At 47.9% G+C, this 12,462-nt stretch overlaps 1 pseudogene; it reads right to left on the bottom strand.

Annotated features, from left to right (window-relative positions):
* Positions 1-7,867: 7,867 nt before the first annotated feature.
* LOC113631405 (PC4 and SFRS1-interacting protein pseudogene) lies at positions 7,868-12,210 on the bottom strand (annotated as a pseudogene).
* Between the last annotated feature and the right edge of the window lie 252 nt (positions 12,211-12,462).

Here is a 12,462-nt window from a genome sequence, read left to right as displayed (position 1 = left end):
CACAGAGGGGAGAAGGCAGGTGCAAAGGCCCTGAGGCACAGTTGTGCTCAGTGAGCCAGAAGACCGGTAAGGGAGCTGGTGTGAGTGAGGAACAAGGTAGGGCGGCAGAGCATATCAGAAAGGAGATGGGGAGGGTGGGGTGAGGGGCTCTGCAGACAGCTGTACGAGTTTTACTCTGAGTGAGTTGAGTGCCGCTTCGGGTGCTGACCCGAGGAAGTCATCATCTGACTACCTTCACGGGTTCATTCTGATGGCTGAGACGAGAGGATGCCAAAGAGGACCAAGGGGGAGACGGCGCCCAGGTGAGGGGCTGTGACCATACTGGTGAGACGTGACATGACTTGGCCCAGACTGGCCAAGGCAGACGAGGTGAGAAACGGAGCTCAGACAGCGGTCGAACAGCCTGCACGTGGTGTGGGACCGAAAGAGTGGAGACAAAGACGTGGGGTGGGATTTTTGGCCTGAAGGACAGTGAGAATGGGGGGCAAGGAGAGGGCTGGAGGGCTGGAGTGGGCAATGGGCTGGGTGTTCTCCAGATGCCTGTCGGTCACCGCAGTGGAAGAGTGAAGTCTGGAGCCCACGAGAGGACAGCTCTCCAGAGAGAAACTTGGTGCCCGTGGCACAGAGATGGCTTTCGAGTTCACAGGCAGAACAAGGTTACCATTGGGGGTGGGGGAGGTGCGGACGAGATAGGAGAGAGGTCAAGGCCTAAGCTTGGGGGCCTCCAGCATGAGGAGGCCAGGGCACTGAGAAAGGCCCGTTAAGGGGGAGACTGGGACCATGGGGTGAGCAGCTCGGTGTTTTGGGTGGTCCGTGACAATGAAGATAAGGCCTACAGATGACGGCTGTTGCCAGCAAAGGGGAGGCCACTGTTGAGCCCGATTCTGTGTAAAGAAAACCTGTCAATACACTTCAGCTGTGGCTCCGGCCCCTACCTTAGCCTCAGGGGGGGCTTGTGGACCCAGGTCTGGCCGACCACGGGGATCCCTTCCTCTGGCCTCGGTGACCAGTGCAGAGTGGAGCACATGGCCCAGGCTGGCCAGTTAGACCGCTCTCTGGCCATTTCTTCCTGGAGCTGTCAGGACAGACGGGCCCTTCCCCTGGGGTTGCTAAGCATTGCGGTGCAAGCCCCGGCCTCTAGCAGACGTCCTGCCTGTCAGGTGGACTCCCTGCTTCTGAGATGGAGAGAGACAGGTCCTGACAAGAGCATCTGGACCAGCACTGGATGTAGCTCTGCCTGAAGCCCGCTGCATCCTTGGACTCAGTGTCACTTCCCAGCCAGTAGCCTCTGTTTTAAGCTCACTGGAATCGGCCTCTGTCCCTTGCATCCAAGGGGATTTCTCTGACGCCCACTCCTTGGTGGTGGGAGACAGTGTGAGAGAGGGTGTGCTGCAGAGCCCCTGGCCAGGCAGAGGCCGACCAGACGGGTCTTTGAGCCCCTGGGCAAAGACACAGACAGTCCTCGCGGGGCAGGCCTCTGAATGAAGCCTTCCTAGGCAACCCCTGGATTCAGGACTCTCAGCTGCCTGGAATTGCATGGTGGAGGCTGGGCTGGGCAGGACCAGACAAGGTCACCTCCCCCCTCTTCGTGTGGCAGCCTCTGACGCAGGTCTGAAATCTGGGGCAGGTAGGGTTGCAACCAGAGAAGCTGGGTGAGGGCATCGGGTTCCACCTGTGACCCAGGAGGTGGCGTCCTGCGGGGCACAGGGCTCATACCGGTACTGGGAGTTCCCTGGGAGATTACGAAAGCCACGAGGGGAACTGCCACCGGCCTGGGGGCGGACAGGGCCAGCATCTGGGGAATGCAAATGAAGTAATGGGAGACCAGGGCACGGGAAGCAGTTGCTAAAACAAACTAGTTCTGCTGGCTGAGGTTTCTCTGGCTTGGAACTGTTTTTAAAGGGCCAGCCGCACACACATTGTAGCGTCTTAAAGACGCCAGGAGCAGAGTGTAATCCATGGGTGCTGGCTTTCAGCTCTGAAGATCCAGTGCCTCTTCTCCATGTTTTTACCCTTCTTCCAGGTCTTGGTGCAGATGGGTTGTTCAGTCCGTCTCATTGCTCTTCCCTGCAAGGGCAGATGCATGAGTCAGCCCTGGGAGAGCCCTGATCTTCTCCTCTGCACCCTGACCAGGTAAACGATGCTCCAGTGGTAATCCCTGGTTACCTAGGCTGAAGGCAGGACTTCGGAGAGCCCTGCGATATCTGTGCACCCAGGGTCTTGGTCTAAGTCCTGTGCATCTAAAATCACTGCCTCCTTGCTTGCTCCTGTTTCAGGATTTCTTATGTCCTTGGAGAAGACTTATGTTTCACACCAACCCTTTCGTCATCTAACGATGTTGAGCCTTCCTTCCAATAGTATACTTTACTCCCATCGTGCAATATGAAGGAGACCGACTCAACAAACCTCATTAAACGTAGTGCCACCCATTTGGAAGCTGTAGCATTTGACAGATGCTGAAATGAAATCTACTTGTTGCTCAGATAGTGCACGTTACCAGACTAAACACATTTGCAGGAAGGGTGAATTTAAAGTGTTTAAGAGAAAAACTGTCTCAAACAACCTCAAGCACTTTAAACCATCGTATTGCGCTCAAACAGTGGTTGCCAGGTCCACGTAAATCGTCTGGCTTCACACAAGCAGGTTTTTGAGGATTTCTGGAGGCTGCGGGCTTTCAGCTTACTGTTTATTTTCTGCAATAAAACTACCTAAATACCCTGTCATTCACCCTGATCGCTAATTTCCTTTGACCTTCTCCCACAATTGGTCTGAAAAAGAATGTTTTACTTTAAGACTTTACCCTCCAATAAGGTATATATATTGTTGGTGCCGTAATTGGATGCTGCTTTTCTAAACCAGATAAAGACAAGGTTTTCCAGAAAGTCTTTCCCCACTTCCTGTAGTTGGGACATGAAGTGCAGGAGAGGAAAGTCCTGAGGTTCGGAAGTCCATAGGTCTTTTTTTTTTTTTTTTCTGGAAGAGTGGTTTTCATTCTCCCAGGTCTGGTGCTTTTAGGTTCCCATCTTGATCCTGGGAAGGTGAGCAGACCCGGCCTTCGGAAGTGCGAGCTGCTGTAACAGAAAAGTCTCCGCACGGTAGCTGCCTTACGTGCCGCAAGTCTGTGTCCTGATCTCAGGACGGTCCGAGGCTGACACTTCCGGTCGGGCAGCTCTCCTCCACGATGTGACTGGAAGCAGCAGCTCCTCTCCTCTGTGACTCCACCAGGTTCGGTGTGTGGCTCTCAAGACAGTTCCCAGAGTCCGACCATTCCAGTGGCTGGAAGAGAAAAGCCCGTGGAGGGTCACAGGTGATGTGTGATCCAGACCCGGGATTGGGGTGGATCAATTCTGCTCATTTTCACCTGACCAGATCAGGACAGATGCTGGACCATGGCCACATCACCCTGCGAAGAGGCTGGGGGGTGCAGTTGCGCTGTGTGCCAGCCTGAACATGTAATGACGGTGTGGGCCTTCTGTGGCCACAGGCAAGAGGTTTTTGACCCTGGCAGTGGTCAGACTGTCCCTCCAAAGGATGTGGGATACTTGCTAGGGTGGGCCTCAAGAGAGGGCGGTAAATTAATTGCCTTGGTTTGCTACTGAGTTTCGCTTATCTCATAGCCTTCTAGATTGGAATTTAACATCTTAAAATCTCGGTCTGTAATAATATAGGGGGAAAAAAAAAAAAAACAGCCAAAAAGGAGAGGGTCTATAGCAAAAGAAGTCTACCTGACCTTGTTCTTTTTAGAAATCGTCTGAAAATTAGAGGCTCCGCGTCAACACGGTCTGAGGCAAACAGGATGGAGATCTCTCTCTCACTCTCTCTGTCACTGCCTCTGTCTGTGAGATCTGGGTATCATTTAGCACTGAGTACCTGTTCCAGGACGTCAAGCCTTGCCCAGACCCCCAGCTTCTTGACCCCCGCAGGTGAGTCCCACCTTCGGGCAGGTGTGGGAAAAGTTCTCCAGCCCATCACGTAGTAGCTGTGAAGTTTGGGCAACTTATTTAACCTCCTAGGTTAAATTATTCTGTAAATTATTTTCCTCGGTCCCTTATTCTGTGAAGATGGGGTTAATAGTTCCCATCTCATGGGACGCCGTAAGGGTTATGGCATATATTGAAGGAGAAGTCACCTACCGCAGTGCCTGCCGTCCTGGACAGCCCACCACCACCAGCTTCCTTCCTGCCTGTCTCACGTGGGGAGAGGTAAACCACCAGGGCCTTTGTCAGGACGGTGGAGCGCCTCTCCTTCCCCGCCCTCCACGCCTCCCCAAGACCTAATCGCAGCAAGAGTTCTTTCCATTCAGGCAGAAATCAGAGGGTCTGAGGGCGAGGAGGGAGTAGGAGCCAGACAAAGGCGCAATTACCCCCACATGACTGCCTATCAAGAATTCTGGCTGGAGAAAGGCTCTCCTGCAGTTTGTTTTGGATAATTCTGCTCCAAGAACCCAAGAGGGAAGGCCTTCGGTCAACAGGACCGCCGCGATCTCATTGTCCCAGTGAAATTCAACTTAGTCAACCTCTGGCATTTTCTATGCTCCGTCTCTTCTCTCACGTATCTCCTCGATTCATCAGCAGCTATTTACTCCAGCTAGCACCATTTCCGTTGATCTAGCCCTGCTCATGCTAGCGTCCTTCACACGCACACACACACACACACCCCCCTCCAAGAAAAATCTCACCTCTAAAGGGAGGGTGGGTGGTACGCTGTGTTTCTCATGTAAGGCCTGAGTACATGATGGAGGAAGATGGAAATCACTCCCCCTGCAACCCTGCTCCTCCCCAACTACGTTTATGAGAATCAATTATAATCCTTAAATCTTCTCATTCTTACATAGGCTTATTTCTTACTTAGCTCTGGTATCCCACTTTGAGCCAGTCAGAGGAAAAAAAACCTTTGCCTCCGTGATACCTCCCCACTATGCTCCCACAAGGATGATATTCTGGGATAAATCAGCAAAAGCCTTGGCTGTTTCCATAGTAATCCTAAAGATCAACAGAAGAAATTGCTTGAAGTGGATGGATAGAATTCTTAGAATAATCCTGCCCAAGCCCTCTAGAATTCTTTTATGATGCCTTTATATATCTCAGCCTTCCACCTGGGACGATTCCAAAGTGTTACCAAAACGAATGTGCTGTGCAGTTGGGAAGGAGCATGGTGGCTGCAATAGGGGTTAGACTTGAAGACATCTTTTGGAGAGTATTGAGAGAAAAAGTCCCATTGATGCTAACTGGAATTCTGGGGAAAGGTTTTAGGTGAGCTTCAATGGGGTGCAGATACAGTCACTTTTCTCACTCTGTTGAAAGTGTCAGGGAGAGAAAAATCACCCCATTGGCCAGGTCAGCATCCACCTGGCTAGAACTTTGTCCAGTGGGCTGAACTGGAGTGGGGCCTGGGGCCAGCAGGTTACAGTGAAAGGTATGGTCTGGCAGGCGGGCTGAGGCTGGGGTGCAAAGTCTCTGGCAGTTGGCACTGTGGACTGGTAGTGGGTGGGAGAGTTTCATGGAATTGTGCAGGATGGGATGTGTTCACTGCAAAGAATCAAGACCAGAGAAGGAAGCTTGGTCGATGCTTGAGAAGCGCGTGAGCTCAAGGCAGGGACAAGAGCTGTAGATAAATCTTCTGAGTCTTATTTCCCAACAGAAATCTTCCTCCCATAGTCTCCCTTCTTGTGGTCCAGAACATCCCAGAACTTGATAGTGACGTGACGAAAAGAAACTAGATGTGGTGGATACTTCCGATTGACCACCAAGTCCTGTTCTCCTCATTATCCATTAAAAAAGGCACATACTTTTAAAATTGAGGTAGAATTAACATACATTAAACTGCAAATCCTAAAAGTGTACAAGTCACTAATTTTGGCATATGTCTACAGCCATGAAAACATCACCACAATCAAGACAGAGAATATACCTATGACTCCAAAAAGTTTCCTTGTATCCCTTTGCAATTCCCCCATCTCTGTCCCTCTCTGCCTTATCCCCTTTTCCCCAGGTAACCACTAATCTGCTTTTTGTTACAATATATTAATTTGCATTTTCTAGAATTTTATATAAATGGAATCATATAGTATACACTCTTTTTAGTCTGCCTTCTTTCACTCAGTGAAATTATTTTGAGGTTCCTCCACGCTGTTTGTGTATTTCAAGAGTTCATTCATTTTTATTGGTAAGCAGTATTTCATCAGACAGGTATTATACAATTTGTTTATTCACTCACCTTTCGCTGGACATTTGGTTGTTTCCAGGTTTGGGATATTACAAATAAGGCTGCAGTGAATATTCATGTGTGAGTCTGTGTATGGACATACGCGTTCTTTTTTGTTGGCTAAATATCTAGGGATAGAAAGGATGGGTCATACAGTAGGTATACATCTAACTTTCTAAGAAAATGACAAACTGTTTTCACTTGCTTGTACCATTTTAGAGTCATATACTAGCCATGTATGAGAGTTCTAGTTCCTCCATATCTTCACTGATAATCGATAACATCTATTTTTGCAATTTTAGGCATTCTAACAGATGTGTTGTGGTATCTTGCATGTCCCTAATGACTAATGATGTTGAGCATGTTTTCATGTGCTTATTTGCCATCTGTCCATATTCTTTAGTGTCTTTTCAGATATTTTGTTCACTGTCTTTGAGTTGTTGGTTTTCTAATTATTGTGTTGAGAGTCTTTATATATTCATGATGCAAGACGTTTATCAGGTATGTGCCCTGCAGGTATCATGTAACTTGTCTTTAATCCTCTTTAACACGGATGTGCATGCATTCTGCAGCCTCTCTTGTGGCTGGGTGTGGCCACGTGACTGAGTTGCTACTTGTGGAATGTGAGTAGAAGTGAAGTGTGCTACTTCTGGGTTCAGTCCTTAAAATAATGTGTGTGCTTCTCTGGACTCTTTTTTATGATCAGCTTTGATCACGCTGGTGAGAACAGTGCCCTGGGGATCAGAATGACCTAGTGCAGCAGGATCACTCACCTTTGCACTGTTGCATGGTGGAGAAATGAACTTCTTTTTTTTTTTTTTAATTTTTATTTATTTAGTTTTGGCTGCGTTGGGTCTTCGTTGCTGTGCACAGGCTTTCTCTAGTTGCGGTGAGCTGGGGCTACGCTTCGTTGCGGTATGCAGGCTTCTCATTGTGGTGGCTTCTCTTGCTGCAGAGCATGGGCTCTAGGTGCGCGGGCTCAGTAGTTGTGACGCACGGGCTTCTCATTGTGGTGGCTTCTCTTGTTGCAGAGCACAGGCTCCAGGCACCCGGGCTTCAGTAGTTGTGGCACGTGGGCTCAGAAGTTGTGGCTCGTGGGCTCTAGAGCGCAGGCTCCGTAGTTGTTGCGCACGGGCTTAGTTGCTCCGCGGCATGTGGGATCTTCCCAGACCAGGGATCAAACCCATGTCCCCTGCATTGACAGGCGGATTCTTAAGCACTGCACCACCAGGGAAGTCCCGAGAAATGAACTTCTATCTGCTTTTTAAAAATATTTATTTAAAAAAAACTCTATTTTAAAATTTTGGTTACAGTTTCATTTTTGTTTCCTTAACAAGTCTACTGTTTAATCTCACAGGATTAAAAAACAATTATTAATCTTCTAAAGAACTTAACAACAAAGGAATGTCAAGGGGAAGGGCACAACTGCCCCATTCTCTGGGGGAATAGTAGCTACTCCAGTTTAACACCTAGCTTCAAAACAAAATGCATTTTTACATTTTCTAAATGAAATAATGTCCAACCACCATCTTCATCTGAGCTTATTATAACTTTCAAACACAAAGCTTCATTTTAAGCTTGGTAAAAAACTTTTAACAGGAATGATGGCTGACCTTAGTATGTAGTGTGTATCTTACAGGAAATGTTTTTTAACAGTCATAACACAGTAATAATGCCATTAACGAAGTCCTCAATTTAGAATCTGGAACATTCTTCCATCAAGGGGGGGAGGGGGAAATTCAGTCCAATGAGTCTGTCTCAAGATCTTCCCCTCTTGTTTGCTCCACTTGTATTCTCTTTTCAGTAACTGGATTAATGCTTTGAGCCCCAAAATGCGCTATATTTTTTATTACTGTAGATTACATGTTGTTTGCTGCTCAGTTTCCATTTGTTCCGCTTGCCTGCATTTTCTATCTACTGTTTCTTTCTCATGTTGGCCTTTCAGCATATTCCTTCTATGTGCAGTCTGAAAGTTTCTTACACCTTTTCTCTTCTTTTCACCTTCTTGATCATCCCCTTTCTCTTCAGAATCAGAGGTTGATGTAAGCCCTGTTTTAGCTAAATTTTTCCTTTTTTTTTTTTTTTGCTGTACGCGGGCTTCTCACTGCTGTGGCCTCTCCCGCCGCAGAGCACAGGCTCCGGATGTGCAGGCTCAGCGGCCATGGCTCACGGGCCCAGCCGCTCCGCGGCAGGTGGGATCTTCCCGGACCGGGGCACGAACCCATGTCCCCTGCGTCGGCAGGTGGACTCTCAACCACTGCGCCACCAGGGAAGTCCAATTTTTCCTTTTTTTTTTTCTTCCAATTTTTCCTTTTTGATTCAACTTCTTTTTCCCCTTTTTTTTTTATCTGGCTCTTTTCTTGGTTATCTTCTTCCTTCTGGCCCTCCTCATCCTTTTAAAGCTGCTTTTTAGGTTGTTTTTCCTCTTGCCCCTTTTTCTTACTTTTGTCTTCTTCAGGTACCGTCACTCTCCGAAGGACAGGGCTGTTTTACCATTTTGGGTCTGCCTCTTGGTTTTGGAATCTTGACTTCTGTAGCGGCAGGTCATCCTCTTTCAGGACTCACTTTCAGATTAACAGATGCTGTTGCTGTAGTCACTACGCCTGCCTCCTCGGTTTCTACTTGTTTTTCTTCCTTTCTCTTTCTCCCTCTTCTGGCAGCTTTTGGAGTGGTTATGTCAACTGCCTGAGTCACATCCTCGTTGCTGGCTTTTTCTTCATGGTCAGTATCTTCCTTTGAGACACTAGTTTCTTTTTCTTCAACTTCAACATCAGATGACGCATTGGATTGTTTAGTGGATGCCTGTTGACTTGAAAATTTCACTTTCGGATTGGTATCTGTCTCCCACAAACCTTCATTAAAGCCTTTTCGTTTATTTGGTTTGCCGTACTTTCCCTTATTTTCTGAGTAAGGAAATATGTCCTTTGGGCCTAAAAGAGCAGTCTCATGAGTTCCAAAAAAGAAAATGGGGAGTTTGTTTGTGGGTGGTTTTGCAGCTCCATCAGGAACTTCATCTACCTGCCGGGGCCGTGGGCGCTGGGGCTGCGGTGGCGGGCCAGCCGCCTCTGCCCACGTCCACGCAAGCCACCTGTGCCACCAGCTGCCGCAGAGGCGTCTCAACGGCTCCAAATAGCAACCACCGCCGACACTGCCGCCGCCGTCACTGCACCGCTCCCTATCTGCTTTTAAGCCACTGGAATTTGGGGTTTCTTTATTAGCCCTTAGCAGCTTAGCTCTTACCCTAACTAATACACCAAGAGAGTCTCCCTTCCTTCCTTCCTTCCATCCCCCCTCCCTCCCTCCCTTCCTTCCTTCCATCCTTCCTAGCTTCTTTGAGCACATTCCAACAGAAGTTTAGGTTGGCTGGTCTGAGAATGGATTCATTTTCTTAGATAAGAGAATAAAAATTTCTTGAGCAACCCGTAAGGTGCCGTGCTATGTATCTGGCCTAAAAAGAGGAATAAAACCCAATTCTTATACTTGGGAATACTTGAGAAACTGATGGTCCAATGAAAGTCTTTTGACTTGGTTTTGTCTCTAGCCAGTCTGGAATTATAGAGCTGTTCAGCGGTTTAGGGACAAGATTTTGCTGAGCTTCGAAGAAGCCAGAAAAATGCAGAAATTTCATGGCAAATTGGTGTTTTTCTCTTGATATTCTGCAGAAAATCACAGTAAGAAGAAACTGAACTTTGCCCCCTCTGCCTGACAAATGAGAAGAAGGTATTCCTGTCTCAGTACCTGCAGCCCTGTATTTGATCCAAGTCTCCCCAGAGTAACTGAAATCGTGTTGTTGCCATTTATGTGGGTTCTTACGATGGGCCGTACACTCTTGATGTGATTCAACCACTTACTTCTCTCAAGAACGTAACTGATGTTTACAGATGAGGAAATACATTCAGAGAGGATAACTAACTTCTCTGTCACCATGGAGACAGTGGGGGATGGAGGCAAGTTTGAAACCCATCCTGGTACCCAGAAGCCAGAGCCCCTCCTGAAAGCTCTGTTGCCTTCCATGGGAGCAGCTTTGCACTTAGATTATTCAGAGTCCTGCTTCGGGCTTTTGCTTTTCACGGGAGAAGTAACCTCACAGACTCTGGGTCTGCTCCCGCTGCCTCCTCGGCCCCAGGCTGGAGACGAGCCTCTATTACTCAGAAGAAGTTATGAAACTCCGTAGTTCTTTACATTCAAGCATCAGCACGTCTGACTTTTGTTTTCAATCCAGAACCTGCCCTGTTTTCACAGAACAAAAATCCAGATTCATTCTGAAAATGAAATGACGGTTGGTCCTTGGAAAACAACCCAGATCCCAGGTCCCCACTTTAGCACAATCCCGTCAAGGTTTTCTGGTTGGGTGATTCCAGGCCCTATCACACTGATAAGGGCTTTCAGACATACCAAAGCAGGGGAAAATGAAAGAGACCCTTTCTTTTTCTTGTTGTTCCAGATCAGATAACACTGCCTGATTAGTTCCTCCACCGTGAATTCACACCGCATGTACCCACACGCCAGCCCTCTGCGAAAAGGCCATCTGCTATATTGCTTCCTGCACAATAATTCGCATTTTGCCTCATGCTTTCCCTTCTCCACCTCTGTTTCCGGCTCCTCCCCCTGAAGTAGCAAAGTGCCCGCAAAGAAAATGTGTCAACAGGTGAAATTTATAGGAGTTTCTTGGCCCACACAGAAATGTGAACCACAGGTATCCCCAAAGGAGAGATTTTCTTACCCAGACACTTACCCTCTTGAATATGCCCTGATTCTATTCACATGTGGGTTCTCTAGAGACACCAGTTATCTCTTGGATGGAATCAGAGTGTGGAGCTCCCGTTTGGGAAGAGTGGCTTTGATGAAGGCCAGTTGGGATTATTCAGTTGCGGTTACAGAAAAGCCCAACCCAAACTGGCTTAGTCCAAAAGGGAATTTATTGACTCAAAAGCTGAAAGGGGATGCTACCTACAGACAGGACTCAATTCAGGGCTCAGGCTTACCATTGGCACCTGCCAGCTTTTAAAAACTTTATTCCTTTGTTCTGCCTTCCACTGCGTTGACTTTAGCCTTGGGTTTTGTGGGTACCAGAAAGGTCCCTGCTAACCCACTCATTCTCTTACGTCTTAGGTCAAAGGTTATGAGTGAGAGTCTCTTCCCCAGAAGGTGCAGCGAAAATGTCATTGCATTTCATTGACTCTGCCTAGGTCACACATGATCCACGAAGATCAAAGGATGGGGAAGTGAGATAGCTGATGACTTAGGCCTTGGTCACGAGCTCCACTCCTGGGGCTCGGTGTGAAGTCCGCTTTAATGGGACTGCATGGAAATCGGGTACAGTCACCTGGAGGACGCCGGCACTGTTCCCTGCAGTGTGTGTTGCCTTAGAAGAAACGGTGCATAAGCGTCACATAATGTTTTGTGTCCACTGCATGAGCCAGCTCCATACCTTGAAAATAGCCAGCATCTGCTTACGCAAAATAAGAATTTACGGGCTTCCCTGGTGGCGCAGTGGTTGAGAGTCCGCCTGCCGATGCAGGGGACGCGGGTTCGTGCCCTGGTCCGGGAAGATCCCACATGCCGCGGAGTGGCTGGGCCCGTGAGCCATGGCCGCTGAGCCTGCGCGTCCGGAGCCTGTGCTCCGCAACGGGAGAGGCACAACAGTGAGAGGCCCGCATACCGCAAATAAATAAATAAATAAAATAAAATAAGAATTTACACCCAAAGCCAAGCTGATTGGAGAAAAGGTTACTTACTGGTTTAAATTCCAGGAGTCAGGCTAGTTTGCCAAAATTCTGATGCAAGTGGGTCAGTATAGACAACACTCAAAAATTCCTCAACGTCTACATCAGGACTGCCTTATATTCTTCAAAGCATGAAGAGCCTCCACTGGTTCGATATTGAAGACTGTGGCAATGAGCCTTTCTTATCGGTTTCATTGAGTTTTTGTTTTCTAAGAAGACTCTGATATTTTAGTGTATCTGTGGGGAGGAAGGTGATCTCCGCGTCTTACTCTTCCGCCATCTTCCCCTCGTTCTGACTCTGATATTTTAGTTATAAAGACCTCTGTAGCCTGATCAGCCTGGTTCTGGAGGGAGTGGAAGAGTTTATGGCAGAAACGTGGGAGGTTGTTGGAAGTATGTTGACTATATTATGATACACACAGCAAAAGATGTTCTCCTATAATGCTCTTTCTTCTAGTCATTCAGCTTCCTCATTCGTCTTTCTAAATAAACATCTGGAATTAGGTTATTCATGCTTCTTGTCAACTCTCAA

The sequence above is a fragment of the Aethalodelphis obliquidens genome, unplaced genomic scaffold, assembly GCF_003676395.1.
Source record: "Aethalodelphis obliquidens isolate GAN/ISIS:26980383/991018 unplaced genomic scaffold, ASM367639v1 scaffold33, whole genome shotgun sequence".
NCBI lineage: Eukaryota > Metazoa > Chordata > Mammalia > Artiodactyla > Delphinidae > Aethalodelphis > Aethalodelphis obliquidens.
Note: the sequence above shows the minus strand (reverse complement) of the source record. Positions and strands in the feature narration are given on the sequence as shown.